The 12,850-nt window shown below is 39.7% G+C and overlaps 1 pseudogene; it reads right to left on the bottom strand.

Moving 5' to 3' along the window:
- On the bottom strand, positions 1-1,021 carry LOC127218603 (ras-related protein Rab-9A-like; annotated as a pseudogene).
- Between the last annotated feature and the right edge of the window lie 11,829 nt (positions 1,022-12,850).

Genomic DNA, 12,850 nt, shown 5'->3' with positions numbered 1-12,850 from the left:
CTACAAGAATTTACTTATCTGGACCAAGAATAGAATGATAATTATGTGAAAGTATACACATATTCTCCATTTTCTTGTGTGTGGGGGAAACAACCTAAGTGTAACTTCTAGAAGAGTCAAGGTTTTTGAATTACAATTCAATTCTTGGTCATCTTATTAGCACTAACATTTTAAACTAAACATTAGACCACCGTTACAATTTATAAATGTGAGGTGATTTCCTCCAGAGTGAATGTATAGCCCTGGCTGTTCTGGAACTCATTCAGGCTGGCCTCCCACCAACTAATGAGACAGCAATATTCATTCATTAGTTGAATTTTATTAGTAGATGAACCCTCCTGTAAATATTAATTCTCATTTCCACCCTCCTTGTGTGTGTGTGTGTGTGTGTGTGTGTGTGTGTGTGTGTGTGTATAGAATGCACCGACCATCTCTTTATTGCCATCAACAACAAGATGATTGGGCTTGGGCTTTCAGTGCAGATTGAGTATGTCTATCTGAATCCGGTCATCTGACCTACCTTCTGTAGCCAGAACTCTTTGAACGGCCTCCTCAAAGGCAGCTGCAACATTGGTGGAATCGTTTGCACTCGTTTCAGAGTAAGGATAGTCGCCATTGTCCCTGCACCAGGCTTGGGCTTCTTCTGTAGACACCAGCCGTTTGTTTATGTCAGTCTTGTTGCCCAAAATCACAAAAGGAAAGCTCTCGAGCTCTTTCACATTGACATAATATATGAATTCTTTCAGTTGCTCAGATACTGGAAGTTTTCTGAATCATCAACACTAAAAGTAAGCAAAATGGCGTCCTCAGGCTTCAGAATCACTCTTGACAAGCTGTTTCCCAAATCTGCATGGTAACAAAATGTCCATCCACCTCCAAATCTTTATTTAAAATTCTACACCTATTGTGTTGAAGAGCTGGAAATCAAATTAATGGTTACATATCTGTTCATAAGATAATTTTTGCCAAATCCACCATCTCCGAGAAGAATTACTTTAAAAAGAGCTTTTATTTCAGCATCCTTAGTAGTTCAGTTCAAGCATCATTATCTTCCAGCCACACACAGGATGCCCTGGGAGCTGTGTTAGCCAGCCCGCCTGGGTGCAATCAGGGAAGAAAAGGCTAGGCAACATAGAGAGCAGTACCCAGCTCCAGCTCCAAAAGTTTCCCTTTCTGTTTTCTTATTTAAGGTTTATTTTTGCTTTATTCCTATGTCACTCTTTTGAGACAAGGTTTCTTTGTAGGATTGGAGACTCTCCTATTCCTATGTCATTTTAAATTATAGGATAAATATCTTTTCACAATGTAGGGTTAGTACTTAGAATAACAAATGCTGTGACCCTTTAATATAGTTCCTCATGTTATGGTGACCCCCAACCATAAAGTTATTTTGTTGCTATTTCATAACTGTAATCCTGCTATTATGTATCCAATGTAAATATCTGATATGCAGGATATCTTATATGTGAGCCCAACAGGTCTAGACACACATGTTGAGAATAGCCTAAAGGAATTTGTATGAAAAAAATCAAACAATACCCAAAACTCCAAAACCCCACTACTAAACATTTATGTTGCAGAGTACTACACAGAAAAGCTGCTTCAATTCATGGTGCAGAGATTATACGGTTAAGAAACTATTATGAAGTACATAAGGAACTATTTGAAGGTGTCTGGAAGTAGGAAGGGAGCTGGAAACTCTTCCTGGAGTTTGAGGTAACCTGCTCTCTATTTCTCTATAGTGAAAATAGCCATCATGGCAGCATGCCAGGTGTGGTAGCCCATATCTGTAATCCTGGAACTTGGAAGCTAAAGGATGGTCTACCCTAGCCTGGGTTTCAAAGTGAAAGGAAAAAGCATTACAAATAGAGAATTCAGACTCAGTGGGGGGGAAAAACGGTGTACATACAGCTAGTTACTCTGGTAGTCCTTACTTCTGCTTGCAAACAGAGAGAAGTCATGGACAGAAATAAAAATGTAGAGTACCTGGTTTATACACTCCACATTTAAGATGGCATAAAAGAGGTTAGTGCCCCCTGCACTTTATAGGCTATACCAATAAGGCACTATGTCAAGAATACTGCCAATTACCTGCTCCTAGTTTTGAGTAGCACACCTAATTTATAATACTCATTACTATGTATATGTTAGAAAATAACAAATATGAAAAGTTAAAAAATATTTCTTTTTGATGGTGCTGAGGATTGAACCCAGGGTTTCAGACATGTTCTATCATTAGCTATATCCCAGCCCAACATTTTGCATTTTCTGGCAGTGCTGGGAAGTTAACTCAGGCCTGACCTTGTGCTAGTTGTAAGTACAGAAGTTAATGGGCTAGTAAAGGTACCACACTAATTCAATTCTTGAATATAGGCCTCCTTCTTGCTTCCCCTCCACATATTCTCTATTCAATTCCTATGTAACACAAAAAGGGAGGGAGGAGGTCTCACCAGACTGTGGTGGTACATGCCTTTACTTGGGAGGCAGAGGCAGGCCTGGTCTACAAAGTGAGTTTCAGGGCAGCCAGGAGGACTGTTACAGAGAAACCCTGTCTCAAAAAAAAAAAAAAACAAAACAAAACAAACAAACAAAACAAGGTCTCACTCTGTAGCTCCAGATGGCCTGGAACTCAGAGATCTGCCTACCCACAAATGCTGGAAATAAAGGCTTTTGAAAGCTTACTCAATATACTCAATATTCTGTGATCTCACATACAACAAAGAAGAGAGCATATATATATATATTATAAGGAAACATATAAGGAGGGGGCACACCAGGCCTTCCCCCTCCCCTAATGATCTATTGACAATGGTCCTTAAAGGAGAGAGACTTTTTCTCTTAAGTAGTATAGCTATTGAAAAGTTATCCTTGTTCCCATAAATAACCCTCATCTATGATCTGAAAGCTCTCTGGGTCAAGAGGAAGGGAATCAATAGCCATGGAAAGGTAATGAATAAAATATGAATAAAATACATCACGTACATGCATGGAAACATGAAACTTAGGCAGGGAATAGTGGTGGCATACACCTTTAATCCAAGCTCTTTGGAGGTAGAGATTGGTGGATTTCTGAGTTCAATCCAGTCTGGTATATAGAGTGAGTTCCAGGACAGACTACTAAGGCTAGGGTTACACTGAGAAACCTGTTTCAAGTGAGAGAGGGAGAGAGAGAGACAGAGACAGAGAAAGTAAGAAAACCACTGTGAAAATGTTAGTTTTTCTGATCTCCAGTGGATAATCTTATATATGGAGGGAGTATTAGGTGTCTTCAATTGTTCTTTGTTTTGAAACAAAGTTTTTACTATGTAGCTCTGATTGTCCTGGAACTCACTATGCAGATCAGCCTGGCCTGAAATTACAGAGATTCACCTTCCTCTGCCTCTCAAATGCTGGCTTCTAATTTATATCTTGAGATAGGATCTCTCAGAAGTTGGAGCTCAAAATGGCTGGTCATGAGGCCTCAGGATATTCTTATCCCACAGCCAAACCACTGAGTACTATAATTATAGGCAGAGGTGATGGGGACCTGAACTCCAGTCCTCAGGCTTACTTACTGATTCATATCCCCAGCCTTCTAGGTTTTACTCTAATAAATGTATTTTTCACAGAGAAAAGCTTCAGATAAAAGTTGGTTTACTGAATGAGGGTGAATTCTTCTAAAAGAAGAAGAAAGTAGTCCCGCAGTACTCAGCAAGAGTCCTTAGACACATGCCATAGTAATGAGACACATTGCAAGAGTGCTGTGACAGTATGTGTGTATGCTGTGAATTCAGAGTTATTGCTCTTTTATGGCTAGCATGTTGAAAAACTCTGTGAGAATGTTCTAACACTGTGAGTTTGTGCTCAAGTATTGTTCAGTGTTCTGATTCCTTGCTTGAGAACAGTGATGCTCTGTGTGTGTTTTCACAATTTGTTTGAGTCAGGAAACACACTCCAAAAACTATCACATTACAAGAGAGTAATTTAACAGTGTGCTGGATTGCTGTTATAGTGTTTGTGATTGGAGTGAATCTGTACACACTGCAGCACTGCTAAAACATTGTGTGAGCCTCTCTGACACTGAAAGAGAGTGTTTTGTCACTTTGTCAAGGTGCTGAAACATTTGTATGAGTGCAGTGAATCAATGTGATAGTGCTGAGACACAGAGCTAGAGTTCTAAAACAATGTGCCAGACTACTCTCACACTGGGAATGGGTGTTTTCTCACCTGGCAGGGTCCTGAAACAGTGTGTGTCAGTGCTGTGATTCTGTGCTTCATTGCTGTGACACAGAGTTAGACGGTAATACAGTGCAAAACTGTTAAACCAAACTCTCACAATAAAGCAAAACCTACTCTTACCCTAATGCTAACCCTAACACTGCCCTAACCCTACCCTGTGAGGGAGTGCTTTAACACTTTTCTAGAGTGTTATGTGTAAATGCTGTGATTCTATTAGTTACATTTAAGGAACAGGCAGGAGTACTGACAGAGTTTTTGTAAATGCCCTGACGATGGGAGCAACAGCTGTGAGAATGAGGTTTAGTGTATTGATTCTGTGATTGACTGCACTAACAGTCTTTTTGAGAACTATAACAATATGCATAGTCCCACAATACTTGACAAGAGTGCTTAGACACTGGGCGATAGTAATGAGACACATTGCAAGAGTGCTGTTGGCAGTATGTGTGTCTAGGCTGTGAATTCAGAGTTAGTGCTATTTTCTGGCTAGCATGTTGAAACATTATGTGAGAACATTCTGACAGTGTGACTTTGTGTTCACAATATTGTTAAGTGCTGTAATTCCTTCCTTGAGTACAGTGATACTTTCTGTGGGTTTTGACAATTTGTGTCACTCAGGAAAGACGCTACAAGAACTCTCACATTGTAAGAGAGTAAGGTGACAATGAGCTGGATTGCTGTTATAGTGCTTATGAACAGAGTGAATCTGTGTGTCAGTGATTTATACACTGAAACACAGCTAAACATTGTGTGAGCCTTTCTGACACTAGGAGAGAGTGCTTTGTCTCTTTCTGTGTGCTGAAACATCTGTATGAGTGTGGTGAATCATTGTGGTAGTGCTGAGACACAGAGGTAGAGTGCTAACACAATGTGCGAAAATACTCTCACACTGGGAGTGAGTGCTTTCTCACAAGACAGTGTTCTGAAACGGTGTGCATCCTTGCTGTGATATAGAGTTAGAAGGTAATACAGTGCAAAACTGCTGAACCTAACTCTAACCCTTGCACAAAACCTAATCATAACCATACTGCAAACTGTACAATTAAAACTAACCCCAACCTTGTGGGAGTGCTTTGACATTTTTCAACAGTGTTATGTTACATTTATGGAACAGGCAGGAGTACTGTGAGAGTGTTTGTCAATTCTGATGATGTGAGAAAAAGCTGTGAGAATTTTGTTTAGTGCTTTGATTCTGTGATTGACTGCACTGAGAGCTTAGTCGCTATGCAATAGTAATGAGACACATTATGAGAGTGCTGTGGGAATATGTGTATAAGCTGTAGATTCAGTTAACCCTGTTTATGGCTAGCTTGATGAAACACTGTGAGAATGTTCTAACTGTGTGAGTTTGGGCTCACAGTATTGTTCATTCTTGTGATTACTTGCTTGAGTATAGGGATACTATGTGTGTTTGACAAATTGTGTGATTCAGGAAACATGCTTCAGAAACTTTGACATTGTAAGAGAGTATTGTAATAGTGTGCTGGATTGCTGTTATAGTGTTATTAAACACAGTGAACCTGTGCATCAGTGATTTATACACCACAGCACTGTTAAAACATTGTGTGAGCCTGTCTGTCATGCAGAGAGAGTGCTTTGTTACTTTGTCAGAGTGCGTCAATGATTTACAACCACAGCATTCTAAAACATTGTGTGAGCCTGTCTGAAACTAAAAGAGTGTTCTTTGTATCTTTTAGAGTGCTGAAACATTTGTATGAGTGTGGTGAATTAATTTGGAGTGCTGAGACAAAGAGTTACAGTGCTAAAACAATGTGCGAGACTACTCTCGCAATCAGAGTGAGTGCTTTCTCACAAGGCAGTGTTCAGAAGCAGTGTGCATCGTTGCTGTGGCACAGAGTTAGAAGGTAATACAGTGCAACCTGCTAAACCTAACTCTAACCCTGACTCAAAATCTAATCCTAACTGTGCTGACACTAACACTAACACTAACCATGTGGGAATGCTTTGACACTTTTGTGGAGTGTTGTATGTGTGTGCTGTGATTCTACTAGTTAAATTTATGGAACAGGAAGGAGTATTGTGATAGTGTTTGTGAATACTCTGATGATGTGAGAAAAAGCTGTGACAATGTGGTTTTGTGATCTGATTCTGTGAGTGACTGCTCTGACAGTCTTGTTGAGAACGATACAATATGCTTAGTCCCTTAATACTCAACAAGAGAGCTGAGACACGTTGCGATAGTAATGAGACACATTGCAAGAGTGCTGAGGCAATATGTGTGTATGTTGTAGATTCAGAGTTAACACTGTTTAATGGCTAGCTTGTGAAACACTGATTGAGAATGTTCTAACAGTGTGAGTTGGGATACAGTATTGTTCAGTCTTGTGACGCCTTCCTAGCCCTACAACTCACACTAACCATGACTATGTGGGAGTACATTTAGACATTTCTACAGTGTTATGTGTGTATACTATGATTCTACTAGTTACTATATGGAACAAGCAGGAGTACTGTGAAAGTGTTTGTGAATACTCTGACAATGTGAGCAAAGGTGTTAATATGTGGTTTATTGCTGTCATCCTATGCTTGACTGCATTGACAGTCTTTTTGAGAAGGATGACAATATGTGTAGTACCATAATACTCAAGTGAGCTTAGATGCCATGCTATATAAATGAGACACATTGCGAGAGTGCTGTGACAATATGTGTGTATCCTGTAAATTCAGAGTTAACACTGTTTATGGCTGGTGTGTTGAAACATCCTGTGAAAATGTTCTAACAGTGTGAGTTGGGTTCAGAGTACTATTCATTCTTGTGATTTCTTGCTTGAGTACATTGACACTCTGAGTTTAAGTACAATGATACTTAGAGTGTTATTTGACAATTTGTGTGAGCAAGGAAACACACTACATGAAATCTGATATTATAAGAGAGTATTGTAACAGTGTGCTGAAATGCTGTTATAGTGTTTGTGAACAGAGAGAACCTGTGTTTCAATGATTTGTACATTGCAGCACTGCAATGTGGGAGCCTGTCTGACAATAAGAGAGAGTGCTTTGTCTCTATCTGTGTGCTGAAACTGTTAATTAAGTGCAGTGACTCAATGTGGTAGAAGTGAGACACAGAGTCAGAGGGCTAAAAAAAATGTGTGAGACTACTCTCATACTCGGAATAAGTGCTTTCTCACAAGGCACTGTATTGAAAGAGTGTGCATCCTTGTTTTGACATAGAGTGCAGAATAGTACAGTGTAGTACAGTAGTACAGCAGTGCAGTACTACTGAACCGAACTCTAAACCTGATTGAAAATCTAATTCTAACCATAAAGCTAACTCTACAACTAACACTAATTGTAATCATGCTGGAGTGCTTTAACATTTTTCTGCAGTATTACATGTGCTGCTGTGATTCTGCCAGCTACAACTATGGATCAGGCAGACTTACTGAGAGAGTGTTTGTGAATACTCTGACAATGTGAGCAAAAGTGTGAGAATGTGGTTTAGTGCTTTTATGCTGTGAGTGACTGCATTGACAGTCTTTTTGAGAATAATAACAACATGCATAAACCCAAAATACTCAACAAGAGAGCTTAGACAGGTTCAAGTAATGAGACACATTGTGAGAGGGCTGTCCCAATATGTTTGTATGCTGTAGATACAGAATTAACACTGTTTACTGCTAGCATTTTGAAACACAGTGATAATGTTCTGACAGTGTGAGTTTGTGCTCCAGGCATTGTTTCTCCTTGTGATTCCTTCCCTAAGTACATTGTCACTCTGTGCTTAAGTACAATGATAATCTCTGTGTGTTTTGACAATTTTTAGAGAGTATGTAACAGTGTGCTGGATTGCTGTATGGTGTTCATGAACAAAAAGAACATGCTCATCAGTGATTTATACACCACCACAGTGCAAAAACAGTGTGTGAGCCTATAAGTCACTCAGAGAGAATACTTTGTCACTTTGTCAGAATGTGTCAGTGATTTATAACCACAGGATTCTAAAACATTGTGTGAGCCTGTCTGACATTCCTAGCTAGTGCTTTGTTTCTTTCTGAGTGCTGAAACATTTGTATCAGTGTGGTGAATCAATGTGTTACCGCTAAGACACAGAATTATAGTGCTAAAACAATGTGCAACACTATTCTTACATTCTGAGTGAGTGCATTCTCACAAGGCATTGTTCTGAAATGGTGTGTGTACTTGCTGTGACACTGACTTAGAAGGTAATACAGTGCAAAACTGCTGAATCTAACTCTAATCCTGATGCAAAAGCTAATCCTTACTGTAATGCTGACACTACAACTAACAGTAAGCCTATCCTTGTGGATGTGCTTTGACACTTTTCTACAGTATTATGTGTGTGTGGTATGATGCTACTGGTTACATTGATAAAACAGGCAGTACTGGGAGAGTGTTTGTGATTACTCTGACAATGTGAGAAAAAGCTGTGAGAATGTGGTTTCCTGCTTGGTTTGTGTGATTGACTGCACTGACAGTGTTGTTGAGAATAATAACAATATTCATACTCCTGTAATACTCAACAAGAGAACTTAGAGGTGGTGCGATATTAATGAGACACATTGTAAGAGTGCTGGGGCAATATGTGTATATGCTACAGATTCAGAGTTAACACTGTTTATGGTTAGTGTGTAGAAACACTCTGTGAGAGTGTTCTGACAGTGTGAGTTTGGGCTCACAGTATTGTTCTGTCTTGTGGTTCCTTGCTTGAGTACACTGACACTCTGTGCTTAAGTACAATGATACTCAGTGTGTGTTTTGACAATTTGTGTCAAATGAGGAAACATGCCTCATAAACTCTGACATTGTAAGTGAGTTGTAACAGTATGCTGGATTGTTGTTGTAATGTTTGTGAACAGAGTGAACCTGTGTGTCACGGATTTGTACACTGCAGCACTGCTAAAACATTGTGGGAACCTGTGTGACACTAAGAGAGAGTGCTTTGTCTCTCTCTGCGTGATGACACATTTACATAAGTGCAGTGACTCAATGTGGTAATAGTGACAGAGTTAGGGTGCTAAAACAATGTGTGAGACTACTCTCATACACGGAATGTGTGCTTTCTCACAAGGCAATGTTCTGAAATGGTGTGCATTTTTGCTGTGACGCAGAGTTTGAGGTTAATATAGAGAAAAACTGCTGAACCTAACTCTAACTCTGATGTAAACCCTAATCCTTACTATAATGCTGATCCTACAACTAACACTAACCTTAATAGTGCCATAGTGGTTCAAACATGTGGCTGTGATTCTACCCGCCACATTTATGGAACAGGCAGGCGCAATGTGAGAGTGTTTGTGAATACTCGGACAATGTGAGCAAAAGTGTGAGATGGTTTAGTGTTCTCATTCTGTGAGTGACTCCACTGAAAGTCTTTTTGAGAAGAATAACACTATGCATAGTCCCGTAATTCTCCACTAGAGAGCTTAGACATGGTGTGATAGTAATGAGACAAATTGTGAGTGTGCTGTGGCAATACATGTGTATGCTATAGATTCATAATTAACACTGTTTCTGGCTGGTGTGTTGAAACACAGTGAGACTGTAATGACAGTGTGAGTTTGTTCTCACAGCATTGTTCAGTCTTGTGATTTCTTGCCTGAGTACAATGACACTGTGTGCTTAAATACAGAGATAACCAGTGTGTGTTTTAACAGCTTGTGTGAGTCAGAAAACACACTGCATGAACTGTAACTTTCTAATAGAGTACAGTAACAGTGTGTTGGATTGCTGTTATAGTGTTCGAGAACAGTGTGGAACTACGAGTGAGTGATTTATACACCGCAACACTGCTAAAACAGTGTGTGAGCCTGTAAGACATTCCAAGAGAATGCTTTATCACTTTGTCAGAGTGCATCAGTTCTTTTACAACCACAGTATCTAAAACATTGTTTGAGCCTGTCTGACACTACCAGAGACTGCTTTGTCTCTTTCTGAGTGCTGAAATATTTGTATGAGTGTGGTCAATCAATGTGTTAGTGTTGAACACAGAATTATAGTGCTAAAACAATGTGTGAGACTATACTCACACCCAGAGTGAGTGCTTTCTCACAAGGCAGTCTTCGGAAATGGTGTGCATTCTTGCTGTGACACATAGTTAGAAGGTAATAAAGTGCAAAACTGCTGAACCTCACTCTAACCCTGACACAAAACACAATCCTTACTGTAATGCTGACCCTACAACTAACACTAAGCCTGACCATGTGGATGTGCTTTGAAACTCTTCTACAGTATCATGTGTGTGTGTGCTCTGATGTTACTAGTTACTTTTATGAAACAGGCAGTACTGTGAGAGTGTTTGTGAATACTCTGACAATGTGAGAAAAAGCTGTGAGAATGTGGTTTCCTGCTTGGATTGTGTGATTGACTGCATTGACAGTGTTGTTGAGAATGGTAACAATATTCGTAGTCCCATAATACTAAACAAGATAACTTGGACATGGTATGATATTAATGAGACAGATTTCTAGAGTGCTGTGGCAATATGTGTATATGCACAGATTCAGAGTTAACAATGTTTACAGCTAGTATGTTGAAACCCTCTGTGAGAATGTTCTGACAGTGTGAGTTTGGGCTCACAGTATTGTTCTATCTTGTGGTTCCTTGCAAGCATATATTGACACTCTGTGCTTAAGTTCAATGATACTTGGTGTGTTTTTTGACAAATTGTGCAAGCCAGGAAACACGTTACATGAACTTTGACATTGTAAGCGAGTATTGTAACAGTGTGCTGGTTTGCTGTTATAGTGTGCATAAACAGAGTGAACCTGTGTGTCACTGATTTGTACACTGCAGCACTGCTAAAACATTGTGGGAGCCTGTGTGACACTAAGAGAGAGTGCTTTGTGTCTTTCTGTGTGCTGAAACATTTACATAAGTGCAATGTGTCAATGTGGTAGTAGTCAATGTGGTAGCATAGATTAGAGTGCTAAAACAATGTGCGAGACTACTCTCATACACGGAATGAGTGCTTTCTCACAAGGCACTGTTCTGAAACGGTGTGCATTCTTGCTGTGATGCAGAGTTAGAAGGTAATACAGAGCAAAACTCCTGAACCTAACTCTAACCCTGACACAAAAGCTAATCCTTTTAGGGAGTGGTTTAACACTTTTCTACAGTATTATGTGTGTGTGCTATGATGCTAATATTAAATTTATGAAACCGGCAGTACTGGGAGAGTGTTTGTGATTACTCTGACAATGTGTGAAAAAGCTGTGAGAATGTGGTTTCCTGCTTGGATTGTGTGATTGACTGCACTGACAGTGTTGTTGAGAATGATAACAATATATGTACTCCTGTAATACTCAACAAGAGAACTTGGACGTGGTGCCATATTAACTAGACACATTGTGAGAGTGCTGTGGCAATATGTGTGTATGCTACAGATTCAGAGTTAACACTGTTTACGGCTATCATTTGGAGACACCCTGTGAGAGTGTTCTGACAGTGTGATTTTTGGCTCACAGTATTTTTCTGTCTTGTGGTTCCTTGTTTGAGTACATTGACACTCAGTGCTTAAGTACAATGATACTTGGTGTGTGTTTTGACAATTTGTGTGAGCCAGGAAACATGCTACATGAACTCTGGCATTGTAAGTGAGTATTGTAACAGTGTGCTGGATTGCTTGGTCGTGTGAGTGTACAGAGTGAACCTGTGCATCAGTGATTTGTACACTGCAGCACTGCTGAAATGTTGTGGGAGCCTGTCTGACACTAAGAGAGAGTGCTTTGTCTCTTTCTGTGTGCTGAAACATTTACATAAGTATGGTGAATCAATCAATGTGTTAATGCAGAGACACAGAATTATAGTGTTAAACAATGTGTGAGACTACTCTCACACTCAGAGTGAGTGCTTTCTCTCAAGGCAGTCTTCAGAAACGGTGTGCTTTCTTGCTGTGAACCAGAGTAAGAAGGTAATAAAGTGCAAAACTGATGAACCTAACACTAACAATGATGCAAAACCTAATCCTTACTGTAATGCTGACCTACAACTACCACTAACCTTAAGCATGCTGGAGTGCTTGGAAACTTTTCTAGAGTGTTATGTGTGTTGCTTGACTCTACCAGGTATATTTATGAAAGAGGCAGGCTTATTGTGAGAGTGTTTGTGAATATCTGGCAATGTGAGCAAAAGTGTAAGAAAGTGGTTTAGTGCACTCTTTCTGTGAGTGACTCCATTGACAGTCTTTGAGGAGAATAACACTATGTGTAGTCCGGTAATTCTCCACTAGAGAGCTTAGACACGGTGAGATAGTAATGAGACAAATTGTGAGTGTGCTGTGGCAATATGTGTGTATGCTGTAGATTCAGAATTAACACTGTGTCTGGCTAGCGTGTTGAAACACAGTGAGAATGTTCTGACAGTGTGAGTTTGTGCTCACAGCATTGTTCAGTCTTATGATTCCTCGCCTGAGTACAATGGCACTCTGTGCTTAAGTACAGCAATAAGCAGAGTGTAATTTTACAGATTGTGTGAGTCATAAAACATGCTACATGAACTGTAACTTTCTAAGAGGGTTCTGTAACAGTGTGTTGGATTGCTGTTATAGTGTTCGAGAACAGAGTGAACCTGAGTGCCAGTGATTTATATACTGCATCTCTGATTGAACAGTGTGTGAGCCTGAAAGACATTCAGAGAGAATGTTTTGTCACTT

Source organism: Phodopus roborovskii, unplaced genomic scaffold, assembly GCF_943737965.1.
Source record: "Phodopus roborovskii unplaced genomic scaffold, PHOROB, whole genome shotgun sequence".
NCBI classification, from domain to species: Eukaryota; Metazoa; Chordata; class Mammalia; order Rodentia; family Cricetidae; genus Phodopus; species Phodopus roborovskii.
The sequence above is the reverse complement of the archived record's forward strand: the minus strand, read 5'-3'. Positions and strand labels throughout refer to the sequence as shown.